At 45.5% G+C, this 20,108-nt stretch overlaps 1 protein-coding gene and 1 non-coding gene across 7 annotated transcripts in view; one reads left to right on the top strand and one right to left on the bottom strand.

Annotated features, from left to right (window-relative positions):
* Positions 1–20,108, bottom strand: part of SIPA1L3 (signal induced proliferation associated 1 like 3) — a 337,072-nt gene that overhangs the window by 312,343 nt on the left and 4,621 nt on the right. The window contains exon 1 of one of the 6 annotated variants that reach the window (XM_066242138.1): positions 4,379–4,482. The exons of the other annotated variants lie outside the window; for them this stretch is intronic. The gene's annotated coding sequence lies outside the window, so the exon portion shown is untranslated. Of the gene's footprint in view, positions 1–4,378; positions 4,483–20,108 lie in introns of those variants that run through there. 6 annotated transcript variants of the gene reach the window in all.
* TRNAS-AGA (transfer RNA serine (anticodon AGA)) lies at positions 18,924–18,999 on the top strand. Its single transcript has one exon. It is a non-coding gene; the product is annotated as a tRNA-Ser (tRNA).

The raw sequence follows: 20,108 nt of genomic DNA, 5'->3' as shown, positions 1-20,108 counted from the left end.
GTTGATGCTTCCTGCTCCTCCCCTTTCTCTCCCTCTCTCTCTCTCTCTTTCTCTCTCCCCTCTCTCTAAAAATCAATAAATAAAATATTTAAAGTCACTTATCTGGGACATGATGGGATTGCACCACCCCACATCAAAAAAGGTGGGAAAGGCTTAGTCCTAAAACCAAGCCCCAGGCTACAAGGATCCTACCTGCCCACAGCCCACCCCAAACACACATTAATATAATTACGCCCATTCCAAGCATAAGGGCAACTAATATCACCTGGGAGACAGGCTTCCACGTGGACAGCGCCATCTTTAACAAAGTGAGCATAATATATTTTATCTGCCCAACAGGCACTGATCTCTTTTTCCCTTATATTGTCAAATAAAAAAATGACAGCAGCCAACACAATAGCCATCTGCTGTGAATAAAAAAAGTTATACCTATTTTTTTGTCAGATGGGCAAAAAATACATTTTTTGGTGTGCCACAGAATTTTAGCAATCAGTTTATGTGTGCCACGAGATGAAAAGGGTTCAAAATTGCTGCCTCAGAGCTTTGCTTCTTCCTGCCTGTAACAAAGTAAAGCAGCTATCTTATGACTAAGGCTAAGGGTGGCAGTGCGGATAAAGAAGAACCTGGGGCCTGACCTCCCATCCAAGTACTAGCCAGGCCCGACCCTGCTTAGCTTCTGAGATCAGACGAGATTGGGTGCGTTCAGGGTGGTATGGCCGTAGACATGTGGCCTGACCATTGGTGGCACACTGAATAGAGCATCGACCTGGGACGTGAAGTCCCAGGTTTGAAACCCTGAGATCACTGGCTTGAGTGTAGGATCATCAACATGATCACATGTTGCTGGCTTGAGTCCCCTGCACCCTGCCCCCACCATCAAGGCACGTATGAGAAGCAATCAATGAACAACTAAAGTGACACAACCTCCAGTTGATACTTCTCATCTCTCTTCCTTCCCACCCTCCACTCTTTCTCACTTAAAAAAAAAAAAAAAAAAAAAAGGAGCCCGGGGCTCTGGAGAGAGGGTAAGCTGCAATACCACCACCGGCTCCAACTGACCTTTGTACCTCTCCTTTCATGAGAAAATAACTGCTGAGGTAGCCAGTCTCCAAAGATGGCTAGCAATGGACCATACCTCCTGGATCTCAAGTCCTCAGTCCTCCCTCCCACACAAAATCTGCACTGACCCCATAACTAGCTTTAACCAACAGAATGCGGCTCAAGTGACGCTGGGCCTGTTGTGGACTTACACCTTCAGCAGGCTTAGGAAGCCCTGGGCTGCCATGCTATCAGGCCAGCAACTAGCTGGTGAGTCCACATTGAAGAAGAGGTTCTAAGGCTAAATGGAGAGAAGGGCCCAGCCATCTCTAAAATGCCATGTGAACATTCCAGCCTCATCTTGAATGTTCTAGCTCCATCTACCTTCTGATTATAGCCACTTAAGAGATCCCCAAAGCAAAAGATGAGCCTTGATCAACTGGAGGTTCATAAGAAATAGTGAACTGTTGTCATTTTAAGGCCTTAAGTTTTGGGGTAGTTTGTTATGTAGCAATAGAGAACTGGAACAGACTACTGTTGGGGTACACCACTGCACAAGTTTTATGAGGCCAAATATACTCCTCAACTAAAGTTCCACCTAAAAAAAGAAACATGCCAACTGATCACAAACCCCAACAAAATCTCTTGCATATTCTGATTTCCAAAAATTGTTAAGATGAAAAACACATGAACCTTCTCTACCATTCTTATTTCATGAGTACTCATTAAATACAACTAATCTGTCTAAGGATAATAAATCCATTAACCATTTTTGTAATTAAAAAGCATTTAAAGTAGATGGTTCAACATTGCGTTGGGTTTGTGAGAACCCTCAGAAATACATCTCCATCTGCGCAAGAATAATCATTACATTAATGCTACTTCATATTCATTTTCAAAGGCTGGGAGCTTAACTAAGGTGGCTAAGCAGGTTAGACGCCTGCAATCTAATTAAAGAAGGCTATCAATAAAAATAGTAATTTGGGGGAGGGGAGAACTAGAAACAAAGGGAATGCACATCAGTAACGGCCTAGCCAAATAAATTATGGTACGCTCACACTACCAAGTGATAAGCAACCATTAAAACAGCACATTAACAACACACTACCTGAAAATTTAGAAGCATTTCCACATGGTATTGCTGTGTAAGAAAAGCAAAATGCAGGAAAATGTAGGTAGTATTATCCCTTATAGGGTAGTGTTTCCCCCTAAAGGATCTCATAACCATGGAGAAATATGTAAAAAGGTACATTCAGTACTTGATTGTTACCATGGGGGAAGGACTGTGGGAGGATGCTGACATGGGGCGGGACAGCAAGGAGGAAAAAGAAAGCAGTAGCCCACAAAAGAAAGAAAGACTGAAAAATTTAAAAAGGGGCTTAAAATCAATTCACAAAAATAATTATTGTCCCCTTTTATTGAGTGCTTTCCATGCACTAGACACAGTGTAACTAGGTAACCTGATCTCGTTTTAACTTGTCATTTAAAGCAGGTGATACTAATTATTCCCATTTTCCAGATAAGAAAGCTGAGGCCCCAAGAACGTAAGTATCGTGCCCAGAGTTTGGGTAGTGTTGGGACTTGAGCATTATGTGCAATGGCCTCCCAGGAGGGTCCCTAACCCCTAAACCAGGGTATCTGGAGCTCAAAGGCACAGTTAGATGTTATAGGAGGCATCTCCTCTAATCCTCTGCACATTTTTCAAACAGCAGTAGGCCCACAGGTGTGAAGATGTGTGATACACACACCCCAGGCCTTCAGTGCCTCATGTTATTGGGAGAGATACCAGAGGGCCACTGATCTTGACCCACGGAGCTTGGGGAAACCCTGCCCAGGATATTCTTACAGAATCAACTGCTAACACTGCAGCCAGAAAACTGCTGAGGAGATGTCAGCTATTATACAGCAAGACTCTTCAAGCTCACCATTTAATTAAAACCTGTCCAGTCCAAGACAAGAATTATTGCCTATGAAAGCAGGGAAGACTGATAAACTGTGCCCGGCCAGTTAATTTTATTTCCAAGGCATTCCCTGACCTCGCCGCCACAGGAAGACCAACCAAGGCCTGGTGATAAAGTCAGCTTGCCCTACACACAGAGGTGTATGGGTGGTGCCTCCAACAAAGCCTCCCCACCCCATCAACCTGCACACATCCTCTAACTCACTAGCATCAAGGCCATCTGTTCCACGCCACATGTACCCAGGCTGTCTGGGTGGGCCACTGCCACGGCCTGGAATAAGCAAACTGAAAGGACTGAGAAACAGGAAGCCAGAGCGCTGGTACCGCAGGCAGGCCCAAGAACCCACTGGGTGACCAAGGAGAGGGTGTGGACATGCCACCTCCCCCACAGCTGCACATGTGTGGATGCTGACATTCTACTCTAACCCCAAACGGGAGAGAGCCATCCATCCTTGCACAATGTTGCACCTGCACCTGATATCATAAATTCATTCATAAAATAATTCATACCATACCTACCACATGCCAGGAACTGTTCTACAAGGATAGTGACAAACATCCTGGTGCTTTCAAGGAGCCTACAATCGGGGAGCTGGGGACAGGTAATAAAACAAATATATGTCAAGTGGGAATAAAATGCTGTAAAGAAAAATAAGCAGAATAAAGAGCTAGAGAGAGATTGAGAAGGTGGTACTTAAGGACAGAGGCCGCAATGAGAAAGTGCCATCTGAGCAGAGACCTGAGGGGAAGATAGCTTTGGGGATACTGGAGCAAGTAATGCAGGCAGAGGGAGCAGCCAGGGCAAAGGCCCTGAGGGAGGAACAGCAGGAGGCCAGTGTGGCTGGAGCACAGCCAGCAGCAGTAGAGACGTCTGAGATAAGGTCTGACAAGGGATTTGTGGGGCTGGCAGTTGGGGTGGGGGCACAGTGACAGCTGACACTGAGCACCACCACTCCATGCCTAGAGTGTGAACTCTTTACATAGACCAGAAAGGTGACTGGGTACCGCTCCTAGTTCCCATTGCATCAGATGAGAAAACAGGCCCAAGAGGGAAAGGAACTCCCCTGAGACCACACCGCTCATCTGGACCACACTGGGCTGCCCCACAGCACATGACACGGACTTCTGCATCCCACAGTGGCTCAACACTCTCCCATTCCTTCTCCGGGAAGAAAGAGCCTCCATTTCCTTCTCAGTCTCTCAATACTCTGCCCATCCTTTCTTCACAGTTTGGAGCAGACAGGTAAATATTTCATGAGGCAAGGTGGGAGAAATAAAAAGACAAAAAAGCCACCAGTCTAATTCACAAAAAGAAGAAACAGTATTAACTTCCTCTATTCTACAGGTCACTACCAGACTTAGCAAACATCACTCACTCACCTAAAAGATGTCCAAACACAGCCCTAATCACAAACAGGCAAGTGACTGTGAGGAGAGCTCCAGGCACTTGAGGCTCCTGACCAGGCCTTCTCCAGGCAAAGTCCACCTGCCTGAGCTCTGCAGGCGGCCTCAGCCTCAGTGGTGCCTCCCCCAGCCCGTCTGCGTGTATGGAATGCGGAAACAAGAACCTGCCGTGCCAGCTCCTAACAGCAACCACAAGAACATGCCAACCACCAGAGTTCCCCAAGAGATGGCTGGCTGCTCTTTGTGAACAGGCACATTCCCATAGAGTTCTGTTTTGCCAACAGCCCCTTTGCAGGAGAAATAAAAGGACTCCTTACTCATCAGACACGTGGTCTAAGGAGCCTGAATGGGCTTAAGAGAAAGCTCAAAGGTAACAAAGAGGGCTTGCCTGCTACCTCCCATTCAGGAATGGGCCACCTGTTTGCTGACTGAGCCAGGGCTGGATCTGTGCCCACAGCATCCCCTGCCCTGGGTTGTGCCCGCCTGCTTCTTTCATAACCTCACAACCCAAAGATGGGCTCTTTCCCTGTGCAGACAGACAGGAAGCTAGCTCACAGATGCAACAAACACGGCTTAATGATTAAGCACTGCCACTGGATTCCTGGGCCAGTTCTGGAAGCACAGCTGAATGAGCCTAATAACAACCAAAACCCAAGAGCTTCACTGCACAAGGCACCATTCTAAGCACTTCATAGGAATTCTCTCCCCTTGTCCTCACAGTTACCCTCTAAACAGATACTGTTATCATTCCTATTTTACAGATTAGAAAGCTCAGGAACAGAGAAATCACAGGCTGGAAGTCACACAGCAAAAAAAGTAGTGGAAATGAAGAGTTAACCCAGGCACAACTCTTGATTTCAGTTCTTGAACACTGCAGCAGCTCTCCTCCCAAGAGAGACTGATCCTCCCCACTGGGCCTGTTCCTCATCGGAAAAATGGGGTCAATGTGAGAAGTCAGTGAGGTCTTGATGATGAGCACTTATCCCCAACCCACTAAAATGCTCAATAGCTAGCAGTATTAGCACATGCTGACCTCATATTCAATCAGGTTCCACTTACACCTTCAAAATGGGCGGTATCATGGTCATGAAATTTAAATTCTGGGCAGCTGAGAGAAAACAAATAATTATACTACCATTCTTTTCATCCACAAAAAATACATGCCACATAATCTGAGTCAGGCACTAAGACAGAGTGATAAACAAAATCCCTCAAAGACCGTGCCCTCAGGGAGCTTAGAATCCTCTGTGAACAAACTGGCACAAAACAGTAAAACAGCACACAAGAGTCCGGATGACATGCTCACTGTGGGCCAGGCAGCATTTTAAGTGCTTTACAAGCTTTAATGCACTGAATCTTCCCAACAGCCAAGAAGGGCAATGCCACCACCAGCCCCATCTTACAGATTTGGAACTGAGACACTGCAAGGCTAAGTGGCTTACCGAAGGTAAGAAAGGGAGCCAAGATGGATCTAGGACCTGCACCCAGGTGGTCTGGCTCCAGAGCCCACCCTGCATTCCTCAGTCCCTCTGCAGTCTTGCAAGGCAACAGCTTTACACTGTACCCATAAGTAGCAGCAACAGGCAGCCACAGGAAATTTCAGTGTACAACACTGGATGGCTACTTTCATAGGTTGTTGGGAGAATAAAACAGGATTATAAAATGATATTTAATTATTTACACCACAGTTTGGAGAATCAGTATAAAAATAAGAATGTAAATTATCTCATTAATAATTTTATATTGATTATATGTAATAGTAATATTATAAATAAAAAAATATTTTAGCCTGGCCTGTGGTGGTGCAGTGGATAGAGCGCCTGACCTGGAACACTGAGGTCGCCGGTTCAAATCGCTGGGCTTGGTCAAGGCACATATGACAAGCCATCAATGAACAACTAAAGTGAAGCAACTTAAGTTGATGCTTCTCGCTCCCCCTCTCAGATTATCAATAAATAAAATCTTTTAAAAACTATTGAATATATTGGATGAAATATTACAATAAAAAAATGAAATATATTACAATGATAAAATTAAATATTCTTCAATTAATAAGTGATTTACTGTGTTAATAAACTGGGTTAAACTCAGAAGAAGGAGTAAACATTCCTTCCTTTAAGTTACTGAATAAATTATCAGTAACATAGGGTTGAAGACGATATCATCTTACTGGCAGAAAGCAGCAATGATTAGAAACAACTTCTAATGAAAGTGAAGGTACCAAAGTAGAACTGCAGTTGAACATCAAGAAGACAGAAATCATGCCTGACCAGTGGTGGCACAGTGGTTAGAATGTCAACTTGGAACACTGAGGTTCCAGGTTCTCCAGCTTGAGCACAGGCTCACCAGCTTGAGCATGGAGTCACTGGATTAAGTGTGGGATCATAGACATGACCCCACAGTTGCTGGCTTGAGCCCAAAGGTCACTGGTTTAAACAAGGGGTCACTGGCTCAGCTGGAGCTCTCTGGTCAAAGCATATATGAGAAAGCAATCAATAAACAACTAAAAAAGTGACACAACTACAAATTGATGCTTCTCATCTCTCTCCCTGTCTCTTTTTGTCTCTCTCTAAAAAAAAAGACAAAAATCATGACTACAGAAGTGGTATACAACTTTAACACAGAAAATGAAATTATTAAAGGATTTTGCTTACTTTGTGTTGGGCAAACAAGTGCGTTAGGCTTGCTCACTTGTACTTTCCCTGATTGGTGCGTGAGCATGTGAGCTCGGGCAGCACCTCCAGTCTATAGTCTATGTAAGGCTGCAGGTGCTTGCCCTCAGGGGGGCAGACTGTAGGTTGCAGATTGCCTGCTGCCATTGCGAGGGGCCATTTTTTCTACTGTTTGCAGGAGAAAGTCCCCCGCCTCTATCTGCTCATCAGCCCAGAGAGAGATTTTCCCTGTTTGCCTGCTCATCTGCAGCCGTTGTAAGACTCTAATAAACAGAATGGCCCACCATTTTTCCAGCTCCACAGTTCCTTTACTGTCTGCCCAAATCCAATGTGAATGTGCATGGCCACAACCATTGGCCTTACACCTTGGCTCAGTCATCAATTCAGATAGAGACTGTAGCCAAGATATTAAGAAAAGGCTGAGACTCAGAAAGGCAGCAATGGAAGAATTAGGAAAGATTACTAACAGCAAAGACATATCATTGAAGACCAAAGTAAGATTATATACATCCTCATATTCCCAATTATTATCTATGTGCAGATGTGAAAATTGGACAGTGAAGAAAGCTGATAGGGAAAAAATTGATGCATTTGAAATGTGTCAGAGGAGATCTCTATGAATACTCTGGATCACCAGAAACATGAAAATGTGGCTTCTAGAGAAAATTAAGCGTGAAATGTCACAACAGGCAAAAATGACAAAATGAGGCTGTCCTTCTACAGGCACATGGGAGGACAGGGTTCTTTGGAAAGACAGCAAAACTGGGAAAAATAGAGGCAGCAGTAAAAGAGGAAGACCAAATATAAGATGGACTGACTCGATAAAAGAAGCCACAGGCATGAGTCTACAGGAACTAAGCAGGGCTGCTGAGGACAGGACACTGTGGACATTACTCATCCATAGGCTCGCCAGGAGTTGGAGCCGATAAAATGGCACGTAACACACAATAAAGTTGACTCTTGAGCCTGACCTGTGGTGATGCAGTGGATAGAGCTTTGATCTGGAATGCTGAGGTCACCAGTTCAATACCCTAGGCTTGCCTGGTCAAGGCACATACGGGAGTTGATGATTCCTATCCCAGTAGAGCCCAAGCTCTACGTCGATCAGGTGTTCCTGATTCGACTTCCCCGTCCAGTGGGACACTCCTGCTTATCAGCAGGGCTGGCAGCCTCTTCAAGACTACTCTTGAGGCAGCTACGAGGATGCTACTGTTAAGTGCCACCGGAGGAAAGACACGACTGACACACAAATTAGTTGCAATAATCACACACGCAATTTATTACTCACAGATCCCTTTGGCATGCCTGGGTACAGCTTAAGAGGGCCCCGTTGGTGTGCTCCTCTCAGTTGTCCTTGGTCAGAGCGGTGTGGAGACAGTCCACATCAACGCTGGGAGTCTGGGTGACTACTGCAGCCCAGGGCCCCTCAGCTTTAGTACCTTTTCTAGCCAACGCCTTCCAACAGGCGTCAATCTACAGGATCATCACCTCTAACCACCTTTTTGGGAGTTCCTTGCAGGGAATCCCCTCTTTGTCAATCTACTGAAATATTTACATCAAACCACTTTTTAAGATGTTCTTATTTACATTAACTAATATAAATAACACCAAGCCACTTCTTATCTAGGTATAACTTCAAACACATACTAACTGGGCCCTGCTTGAAAGTCAGAGTCTGTTTATCACATTACAGAGTTATGGCACCAAGCCACTTCTTATCTATGTATAACTTCACACACATACTAACTGGGCTCTGCTTGTAAGTCAGAGTCTGTTTATCAAATTACCAAGTTATGCACCAAGCCACCATATTAATTCCTATCCAAATGGCATAACTTTATTTAATTTTAATAATTATTTTTAATATCATTTTAATTACTTTTATATATCTTCCATATTTTTACATTTCTATATATTTAATTACTATAACCTTATATTACTACAACAATTCCTGCTCCTCCCCTCTTCTCTCTCTCTCTCTCCCCCCTCTCTAAAATAAATAAATAAAATCTTAGGAAAAAAGTTGACTCTTGAACATGAGTTTGAACTGCATACGTCCACTTATGTGTAGATTTTTTTTTTCATTCAATACTGTAAATCAGTGGTCCCCAATCTTTTTTGGGTCACGGATCGGTTTAATGTCAGAAAATATTTCCACGAACCGGCCTTTAGGGTGGGACGGATAAATGTATCACATGACTGAGACAAGCGTCAAGAGTAAGTCTTAGACAGATGTAACAGAGGGAATCTGGTCACTTTTTAAAAATAAAACATTGTTCAGACTTAAATATAAATAAAACGGAAATAATGTAAGTTATTTATTCTTTCTCTGCGGACTGGTACCAAATGGCCCACGGACTGGTACTGGTCCACAGCCCGGGGGTTGGGGACCACTGCTGTTGTAAATGTATTTCCGCTTCCTCATGATTTTCTGAAGTTTCTTTTCTCTAGCTTACTTTACTGTAAGAATACAGTATATAATACACATCACAGCCTGACCAGGCGGTGGCGCAGTGGATAGAGCGTCGGACTGGGATGCGGAAGTACCCAGGTTCGAGACCCCAGAGGTCGCGCGCGGGCTCATCTGGCTTGAGCAAAGAGCTCGCCAGCTTGGACCCAAGGTCGCTGGCTCCAGCAGGGGGTTACTCGGTCTGCTGAAGGCCCGCGGTCAAGGCACGTGTGAGAAAGCAATCAATGAACAACTAAGAAGTCGCAACGCGCAACGAAAAACTGATGATTGATGCTTCTCATCTCTCTCTGTTCCTGTCTGTCTGTCCCTGTCTATCTCTGCCTCTGTAAAAAAAAAAAAAAAATACACATCACATACAAAATATGTCTTAATTGACTGTTATCTGTAAGTTAACAGACTACCACTAAAGTTTTGGGGGAGTCAAAAGCAGATTTTTTACTGTAGTGGGGCAGCAGCCCAAGTTATTCAAGGGTCAACTGAATGTTAATAGCAGAGACCATATACTTGAGCACTTCTCATGTGCCAGCTAAGGGAAGTAGTTGCTGAACCTTCCTCCTTCCTCTCTTCTCGTCTACAGGACCATTCTGTGAAGCAGTCCTCAGAGTGGGGAGCTGAGTCTCTGCGAAGAGTACCTTGCACAGGAATTGGTCAAAAGCAGGAGGGGAAGTGAGACCCAGGTGTTTCTGAAAAGAGTGAATGTTCTCAAACACCATGTCCACTGCCCCTCACACTCTGCCTTGTCACCCAGCTTGGGTTTATCTGAATTTTCATTAAAAATATTTGGTTTCTTGACCAGACCTGTGGTACAAGGACTCTGTATACACATTCTTGAAGGTGGACTTGAGTGGAGAACAAAAAAAGCTATGTCCTGCCCTGGCCGGTTGGCTCAGCGGTAGAGTGTCGGCCTGGCGTGCGGGGGACCCGGGTTCGATTCCCGGCCAGGACACATAGGAGAAGCACCCATCTGCTCCTCCACCCCCCCCTCCTTCCTCTCTGTCTCTCTCTTCCCCTCCCGCAGCCAAGGCTCCATTGGAGCAAAGATGGCCCGGGCGCTGGGGATGGCTCCTTGGCCTCTGCCCCAGGCGCTAGAGTGGCTCTGGTTGCAGCAGAGCGATGCCCCAGAGGGGCAGAGCATCGCCCCCTGGTGGGCAGAGCGTTGCCCCTGGTGGGCGTGCTGGGTGAATCCCGGTCGGGCGCATGCGGGAGTCTGTCTGACTGTCTCTCCCCGTTTCCAGCTTCAAGAAAGATTAAAAAAAAAAAAAAAGCTATGTCCTGATTCAGGTAATTACAAAACAAAGCTGCTAAGTATAATGACACAAAAACGGATAGCTATTATGCTTCCACTTTGTTTCATTGACTTCTGCAGCAGATCCAGTTGATGCCTACCCACTATCCATCCCCTTCTCCCAGTGCTTTCCTAAACAGTACTGCAACTTGATTCCTACAGCTACTCTCCTCCCAGCAGTCACGCACTTCCACAGAAGATGGCTCCATCTCCAGCCACAAAGGAAATCCTGCCTGGCCCTTGCCTGTAATTTGCTGGAGTATGGCCATGTGTCACAATGCTGCCCAATGAGATATAAAGGGAGTCAGGGAGGCAGGGCACCCAGGAAAGGTTTCCTCTCTTAAGAGACACATAGTAGGTGAGAGATGCCCTTTCTCTGCTGCTGGATGTGACAACTGGAGCTGTGCCAGTCACCTTGTGGCCAAGAGAGGAATCTGAGGACACAGCTATAGAAGACACACCAAGGATACACAGAGGGCTTGGCTATAGGCACTGGGGAACTGTTTAATTAGTCAACCCAGGTGCTACCTACCTATAAGCTTGTTATGAGTTCATAAATATGATTTCAGCTGTTTCCCATAAGAATAGATCAGTGGCTCTCTCAAAATGTGCCTCCAGGCCCGAGAACACCAATATCACTTGGAAACTTGTTAGAAATGCAAATTTTTAAGCCAGACCGATTGAATCAGAAACTCTGGGTGGGGCCTGGCATTGTGTTTTAACAAGCCTTCCAGGGGATCCTGACGTGGGCTCAGGTTTGAGAACCACTGCAGAAGCTCACAGTGATGAAGAGAGTTCAGAGTGAGGCCTCTGGAATCAGGCTCCTTGGATCCAAATCATATCATCACCATTTTCTAGCTGTGTGACCTTGAGCAAGTTATTTAAACTTAGTTGTTTCATCTGCAAAAGGGAAATATATAGTAAGAATGCTTATCTTAGTGTTGTGGGAAAACTTAAATGAGTCACTTCATAGGAAGCTCTAGCACAGTGCCAGCATATATAGTAAATATTACACAAATCACCTATATGTTGCTACTACTATTGTTTGCATCCAAAGACATACCTACTGACAAAGCTTCCTGACTGAACTCCCTGAAAGCTGCATCCATAACTCCCTGATGTTCATTTTGCCCCCCCCCCCCCGAATCCAGCCCAATGCCATGGGGTTCCAGAGACATGTGACTCTCTGGTCAGCATAGCGGTGTGACAGATGGGGAGACTGACGACCTTTCTCCCAAGTCTGGACTATCACTCCTTCGACCTTCTCCCACAGTGTGAGGCCCCGTGGTCCCAACAGGTACTCCCATGGATATTCCAGGCTAAGCCCTCATCAAGCTACTCTGCCCAGTTACTGATCCAGAATGCCCACAAGTTCTGCTGGGCCCCAGGCCCATCATGTGAGTCATTGGTAAGAGTCCAGGGGTGCCCTTCCCTCTGGGAGCTATCTGAGATTTCAAAACTGGTGGCACCAACATACAGAAAACCAAAGAATGACTAATGCCATCCCTAGGTAAGGTCCCAATAAAAAGAAGCAGCCTCTTGTTAGGCTTAACAGCAACACTGGGTATCAGGCTATGGGTAGGGCAGGGGTTTTGCACTAACTGGCACCAATGGAAGGGAAGGTATGAAGTACAGGAAGGCAGAGGAGATCCCCACCTCTGACCACCAACACCTGGGGCAAGCAAGGGTAAGATTCCTTGGGCTCTCAAAAGGGAGCTATTAGGCCAAATCTCATGACATGGCCAATATTCAACCATTCTTCACCCACAGAAAGGCAATTTTACATGCTTTAACCTAATATAAGCCAGGAAACTCATTCAAATAATGCAATGTCAAGGAGCTTGTCACCAGTAAGAAACTGGGATAATGTCGTCTCTGGAGAAAGGAACTGGGTACCTTATTTTTGTTCCTTTGGTTCCACGTGTGGTCACTATTCAAAATTTAATGAAATTTAATAAATCATTCAATCCTTATGATATCTTCCTACCTAAGAGAAAAAAACAAGCCTGTATTGGATCCTGAGTGATACGCAAACCTGTTACCTCTCCATCCTTATCCCACCCTATTCTCGCCTTCACTTTGCTCCAGCCACACGGGCCTCCTTGTGAGCTATTTTCATGGTCTCAGGGCCTCTGCACAGGCTGCTCCCTCTGTCCAGACATCCCCGCTGTTCACACAATCTCACCTCCTTCAGGCCTGTACTCATGTCACCTTCTCAGGGAGGCCATCCCTAGCCACCCTGTCTAAAATATTAACACCCTCCACCCCAATACCTCATATCCCCTTTCCCTGCTTAATTTCTTCCACTTAACACTTATTACCCCCTAACACAGTAAACATCTTACTATCTTGTTTACTGTCTGAATCACCCACTTAAATTAGAGCCCCATTCAAAGGAGCATTGTCTGCCTTGCTTGCTGCTGTATTCCTAGTAGCCAGAAGAGTGCTCAGCTTGATGAATACCCATTGAGTAAGTTTGAAAATCAGATGCGGTGTTAGTATCTACTTTGCTGCCCTCAGATACAGCGTGTGCAGATCCGCACTGGAAACACCGAAAAAAATCAAGCTGCTGAAACTTGTGACAGTGCTCCTAACATTCTCTCCCTCTGGACTCACCTCTGGGCTGAGCCTTTGAAAGAATATGAAAGGACAGAACTGAAGAGGGCGTCAGGGTCAAAAATTAAAAAGTTCGAGGAAGCCAGCGGGGCCGCAGGACTTCCCCTTCCATCCTTCTTACATACCTAGAACGTGATGTACAGAAACATGGCCGGAGCTCCTCCTCCATCAACCATCTCTACCTACTTGGCAAGCAAACAATAAGCAGAAACCCCCAAACGAAGGTGCACTCTTTTTCTGCCGCTTCCACACAAGGGCTTCTGCCACACTGATCCGCTGTTAACTTACAGACCTCCCAAAAAACAAATGCAATAGGAGTCTCTAGTCGATGTGTGTGTGTGTGTGGGGGGGTGCATTTGTTGTAAAGGAGTTTTCATTGTTGGCTTGATGTGAAATATTACCAGGTTCAAGGCACTGTCACAAGCCACATTTCTTTTCTTTTTTTTTTTAGATTTTATTTAGCCATTTTTATTAGAGGGGGAGAAAAGAGGGAGAGAAGGGGGGAGGGAGGGAGAGAAGGGGGAGAGAGGGTAGAAGGAGGAAGGGAGGGGGAGAAAGAGAGAGAGAGGAAAAGAGAGGGGGGAGGGAGGGAGAGAAAAGATATAGAACAGGGGAGGAGCAGGAAGCATCAACTCCCATATGTGCTTTCACCAGGCAAGCCCAGGGTTTGGAACAGGCAACCTCAGCCTTCCAGGTCAACGCTTTATCTACTGCACCACCATAGGTCAGGCTCATAAGCCACATCTTGACTCTTTCCTTCCGTTGTCAAGCGTCAGAATGGAAAGGGGCCACTTTCCCTACCTCCCACTGCAGTGCTGGAGGCAAATCAAAAGCTGGATTCTGGTTCTGTGTGGGGCCTTAACAAAGTTCCATCAGTAGAAGAACCTGTACACGTCTGCCCTGAGGGGAGGATGGGAGAGGATCTCAGAGTCCTGCTGGAACTCGTCCTTGCAAAAAAATGTGGGAGGGGCCCCATGGTCAGATGCTGGAGGGAAACAGATCATAGAGAAGAGGGACTCAGCAAACTGACTCAGAAGTACTCAGAAGTACTAGGGAAGCTTGTGGCCCCTGGAGCCTCGCAGATGTTCTCAGTGTTACTGGATGCTACTTTACTAAAGCTATTCTAGAGCCTTCGGCCAAGTATTGACTCGTTTCCTTAAGGAAAAAAAGAACCTGTTTTTATTGTACAAGGGGACTGAGCAGAGGCAGAGAATTCCCCCACACATATACTTGGGCTTGAAACATACAAATGCTGAGTGGAATTTGTCCTACTTGTTTCCAACTCTTCCTGATGAGCCATTTCAAGTACACAAAGGTGAAAACAAGAGTGTGATAAACCCTACCAGCCAGCTTCAACAGTTACCAACTCATAGCCAATCTTACTTCATCTCTTTATTTACAGGGACACTTGTTCCTCTACTCCTTGCCTAGCCTTATTATTCTGAAGCAAATCCCAGACTTAACAATTCACAGGTATTTCAGAAAGTATGTTGTAAAGCCAGTAGCCACGGCCACCATCACAGCTGCCTGGCCCGTGCAGGTTCGCATCAGATTCGAACAGATGGCAATAAAACAATGGAGCCAAAAACTGGTGGGCCATTAGCTTTAATCCTAGCTTGTACTTGGTGGGCAAGAAATACACACAGTGGGCTCCAAAACCCACTCATTCAGTGCTCACAAAGCTAGTGACTTATCCGAGTTTCCTAGAAACAAAGGTTTCTAGCTCACCAGCCTTATTCACCTCTGTTTCCCATCTCCTTCTCTCTGCACAAACTCTGCAAACTGGCTTCTCCCTCAACACTCCGTCATCTTGGCTGCCTCTCCTCTTCTCCACGTGGCCTTTCTCTGCTCTCCTACAGCATGAGCTTCTCCTAGAACAGAGGTAGTCAACCTTTTTATACCTACCGCCCACTTTTGTATCTCTGTTGGTAGTAAAATTTTCTAACCACCCACCTGTTCCACAGTAATGGTGATTTATAAAGTAAAATTTATAAAGCAGAGATACAGCAAGTTAAAGCATATAATAATAATTACTTACCAAATACTTTATGTCGGATTTTTGTTATGTTTAGCAGAATACATCTTTATAAAACAACTTACTATAGCCTGACCTGTGGTGGCGCAGTGGATAAAACATCAACCTGGAAATGCTGAGGTCGCCGGTTCGAAACCCTGGGCTTGCCTGGTCAAGGCACATATGGGAGTTGATGCTTCCAGCTCCTCCCCCCTTCTCTCTCTCTGTCTCTCCTCTCTCTCTCTCTCTCTCTTTCTCTGTCTCTCCCTCTCCTCTCTAAAATGAATAAATAAAAAAAAAATAAAACAACTTACTATAGTTAAATCTTTTTATTTATACTTTGGTTGCTCCACTACCGCCCACCATGAAAGCTGGAACACCCACTAATGGGCAGTAGGGACCAGGTTGACTACCACTGTCCTAGAACATAATCACTCTTCTCTAATGCTAAACTCAGGAACCAATAGAGAGCAAGCTCCCGGTCTGCCCCACTTTATAGTGTAGAAATCAAAACCTTTAATCCAATATACAAACAAGGAAGTCTCTCATACAAAGTCACTTATCTGAGGCATAATGGGATTCCTCATGAGAGTGCACCACCCCACATCAAAAAGGGTGGGAAAGGCTTAGTCTTAAAACTAAACCTAGGTTATAAGAATCCTGCCTGCTTACAGTCTGTCCCCCCACATCCAATGCAAAGTATAAGTGAGCAAACATATACATCATTATTTACAAACTTATTTGACCAACATATGTCTTTAAAAATAAGGATGTTTTTAAGGAGAACCATAGAATTATCACATCTAAGAAATTAAAAATAATTCCTTCATAGTATCAAATATCCAGCTCATTTTTATTATTTGAAAGAAGGGAGAAGTGCAGGTTCCCGAATCAGAGTAGAAGTCCTTGCCCAGAGTAGTGTCTGTGCCATAGGCTAGAATTAGTTAGTATGGTCCTGCTTGCCCACCGCCTTTGTCTGTGTGTCCAACCACAGAAAGACCACAGACTGAGTGTTTAAGGGCCTGGATTCTGGAGCCAGTAGCCTGAGTTTGAATCCTGGCTTTGACAAGCACCAACTTTGTGACATGCATTTCTCAGGACTTCAGTATCCTTATACGGGAAATGGGAATAACAGAACCTACCTAATGGAGTAATTAATTAGATATTAACCCCCCAATGGAGGATTAAATGAGATATTACATGAACTGCAGGCACAGCAACACCATGTATACAGGAAGAGCTCAGCGAATGCTGTTAGTATCATTAATTCAGCCAACAGACACTTACTGAGTATATCTTTTACATGTCAGGCATTGCTCAGCAGTAGGAGACTGAATGGTTAGGAAGTTAAAACCCTTGTGAATCACCACCTGGGGACATAAACAGCATCTCCAGCACCTGCCTTGTTTGGGTAGGAGGCTCAGATTTATCCTGCCTCTGAGATAGGAAACCCTGAACCAAGCAAGTAACTAAAAGTCTAGAACAATGACTCCCATAGAGTTGAAAGTGGAAAAGTGTGCATCTTTCTCCCCATGTCCCTCCCCAGTAATGCCTCTTTGAATAAGGGCAGGGCAAGATTCATAAGCAGAGTTAACCCTGCTGTCACTGAGCTCACAGGAAGATGCCACACGGTGTCCACAGAAGGCCACAGCTGCGAGGGACAGAGCCAGCAGAGAAAAAGAAAGAAGAGGTTTCACGCCCAAAGAAGCCATCTAGAAATGAGCTTTCAACAGCTGAGTGCTTTTCTTGCCTTCCTCATTCTTGCTGCCCACCCTTCTCCCCTGTCCCACAAAACCCCACTCTGTCCTGGGAGGTAAAACTGTTTCCACCAAACCTAAAGCTCAACTTAAGGAGTGCACCTGTAGCGCAGATCCAAACCAGCATCATAGCACCGACAAAAACATGAGACTGATGTAGACAAACTCTGGGAATCCATTTCGTGCAATGAGTCTTTCCTATGGTTTTCATTGCTCAAAACTCAAACCTCATCTATTGCAGCATATACAACAGAGATTTAAGAGTATGGTCTCTGGGCCTGAGTTCAAATTCTGTCTAACCTTGAGCAAGAGACTCCTCAGTACCATACCTCAGCTTCCATACCACAGGAATAATCATAGTCCCTGCCACTTCAGATCACAGGGCACACACCTCAAGCACTAAGAACAGTGCCTGGACTGCTAGGTGTCTCTGATGGACAGCAGCTGTGAGGTTAGCTGTATCTGCCTATCATAAATATGCTTTTCATCACTCATCTGCCCTTATTCACTAAGCTAAAACAGGGATGACGTATTTGATCTACCACTGTGAACTACCCTTGATTTATGCGTGAGTCTCACACTGCCCAGTATATGTGGCTACTGAGCAACTGAAAATGTGGCCAGTGCAAATGGAAATATGCTAAAAGTGTCAAATGCATGTATTTCGAAGACTTCATGTAGAAAAAATGTAAAATATCTCAATAACCTTTACATTGATTACATGTTGAAATGACAATCTTCTAGACTAAATAAAATACATTAAAATAAACTTTCTCTGTTTCTTTTGACTTTTTAAAATATGGCCACTATAAAATTTTAAATTACATACACGGTCTGCATCAGCGGCTAGCATTATATTTCTAACAGAAAGCATTCCCACAGACCCTTGGAAACCAGTGTCTTCTTATTCACCTGCATCCTGCCAGTGTTTAACATGGTGCCTGGCACACAGGCTAGGTAGAAAAAATGTTTCATAGATGGATGAAGGATGTCCTCCATACTTCTCCTGGTCTTAAAAGTACCCTCTACTGTCCTCACATCTAACCAGGCCTGCTCCATTCAAAATACTTAACAACCCGAAAGGCCCAGGATATACCAAATCAAAAGGGGCACAATCGCGGTGGCTGAAAGCAAGGTCCTAGGCCACTTGAGTTGCTGGACTGTATTTGTACAATATATTCTAACAATCCATAATGTCGGCTGATGCTTAGAAACACTCTTTTCCTCTGCCAGCCCAAGTCACCTTGAAAAGCTCACCCAAAACACTCTCCTCTGACACCTGGCTTGTTTCCTGTTAACTTGGTCTGGTGTGGCAACCAGGCAGTCACTCTTGTCTTGAGGATAGGTTCTGCCGCAGGGCCTTCAATTCTGAAATAACCAAATATTCCAACAGAAATTGGCCCCATTGTGTCTTAATGTCAGTGGCAACGATGCCACCATATCGCCAGACCACTCGTGCTGCCACATGAATTAGGTGCTAAAGTCTACGCCTGTCAAACAACATGGAAAGGAGCCTGACCTGTGGTGGCGCAGTGGGATGGAGCGTCAACCTGGAACACTGAGGTTGCCAGTTCGAAACCTTGGGTTTGCCTGGTCAAGGCACATGTGGGAGTTGACACTTCCTGCTCCTCCCCTTCTCTCTCTCTCTCTCTCTCTCTCTCTCTCTCATTCTCTCTCTCTCACTCCTCTCTAAAAATCAATAAATAAGCCCTGGCCGGTTGGCTCAGCGGTAGAGCGTCAGCCTAGAGTGCAGAGGACCCGGGTTCGATTCTCGGCCAGGGCACATAGGAGAAGCGCCCATTTGCTTCTCCACCCCCCCCCCTCCTTCCTCTCTGTCTCTCTCTTCCCCTCCCGCAGCCAAGGCTCCATTGGAGCAAAGATGGCCCGGGCGCTGGGGATGGCTCTGTGGCCTCTGCCTCAGGCGCTAGAGTGGCTCTGGTCACAATATGGCGACACCCAGGATGGGCAGAGCATCGCCCCCTGGGGGGCAGAGCGTCGCCCCTGGTGGGCGTGCCGGGTGGATCCCAGTCGGGCGCATGCGGGAGTCTCCCTGTTTCCAGCTTCAGAAAAATGAAAAAAAAAAATCAATAAATAAAATATATATATAAAAAATAAAACATGGAAAGGAAATGCTGCCTGTACTTCCTGAACCTGCCTCAGCCTAGAGAAAAGGGCCTGGGAAAAGAAGTTAGGCATAAAGATGAAGGAGACTGGAGTCAGCTTCCTCACTTGTGAAGCAAGATCTACAAACTTATCTATTTCATTGGACTCATGAGGACTGAGAAAAAGTGAAAAAAGTGCTTACAAAAACAACTACTACAGGCCCTGGCCGGTTGGTTCAGTGGTAGAGCATCAGCCTGGCATGCAGGAGTCCCGGGTTTGATTCCCGGCCAGGGCACACAGGAGAGGCGCCCATTTGCTTCTCCACCCCTCCCCCTCTCCTTCCTCTCTGTCTCTCTCTTCCCCTCCCGCAGCCAAGGCTCCAATGGAGCAAAGTTTGCCTGGGTGCTGAGGATGGCTCCATGGCCTCTGCCTCAGGGGCTAGAGTGGCTCTGATTGCAGCAGAGCGACACCACAAGATGGGCGGAGCATCGCCCCCTGGTGGGCATGCCAGGTGGATCCCGGTCGAGCGCATGCAGGAGTCTGTCTGCCTCCCGGTTTCCAACTTTGGAAAAATACAAAAAAACAAAATAAAACAAACAAACAAAAAACAACTACTACAGAGTATGCACTAGGTAAACATTAGTTGACTTTATTGTCATTATTTTACAAAATTAAAGTAACATGAACTTGAAGAATTGGAATTTGCCTTTCTCCAGTCACAGTGATAATATTTTTGCAGCAAACTCACTACTGCCTCTGGGCCTTTGCACTTGTTCTGCCTGGAATGTT

This window comes from Saccopteryx bilineata, chromosome 9 (assembly GCF_036850765.1).
Source record: "Saccopteryx bilineata isolate mSacBil1 chromosome 9, mSacBil1_pri_phased_curated, whole genome shotgun sequence".
NCBI classification, from domain to species: domain Eukaryota; kingdom Metazoa; phylum Chordata; class Mammalia; order Chiroptera; family Emballonuridae; genus Saccopteryx; species Saccopteryx bilineata.
Note: the sequence above shows the minus strand (reverse complement) of the source record. Positions and strands in the feature narration are given on the sequence as shown.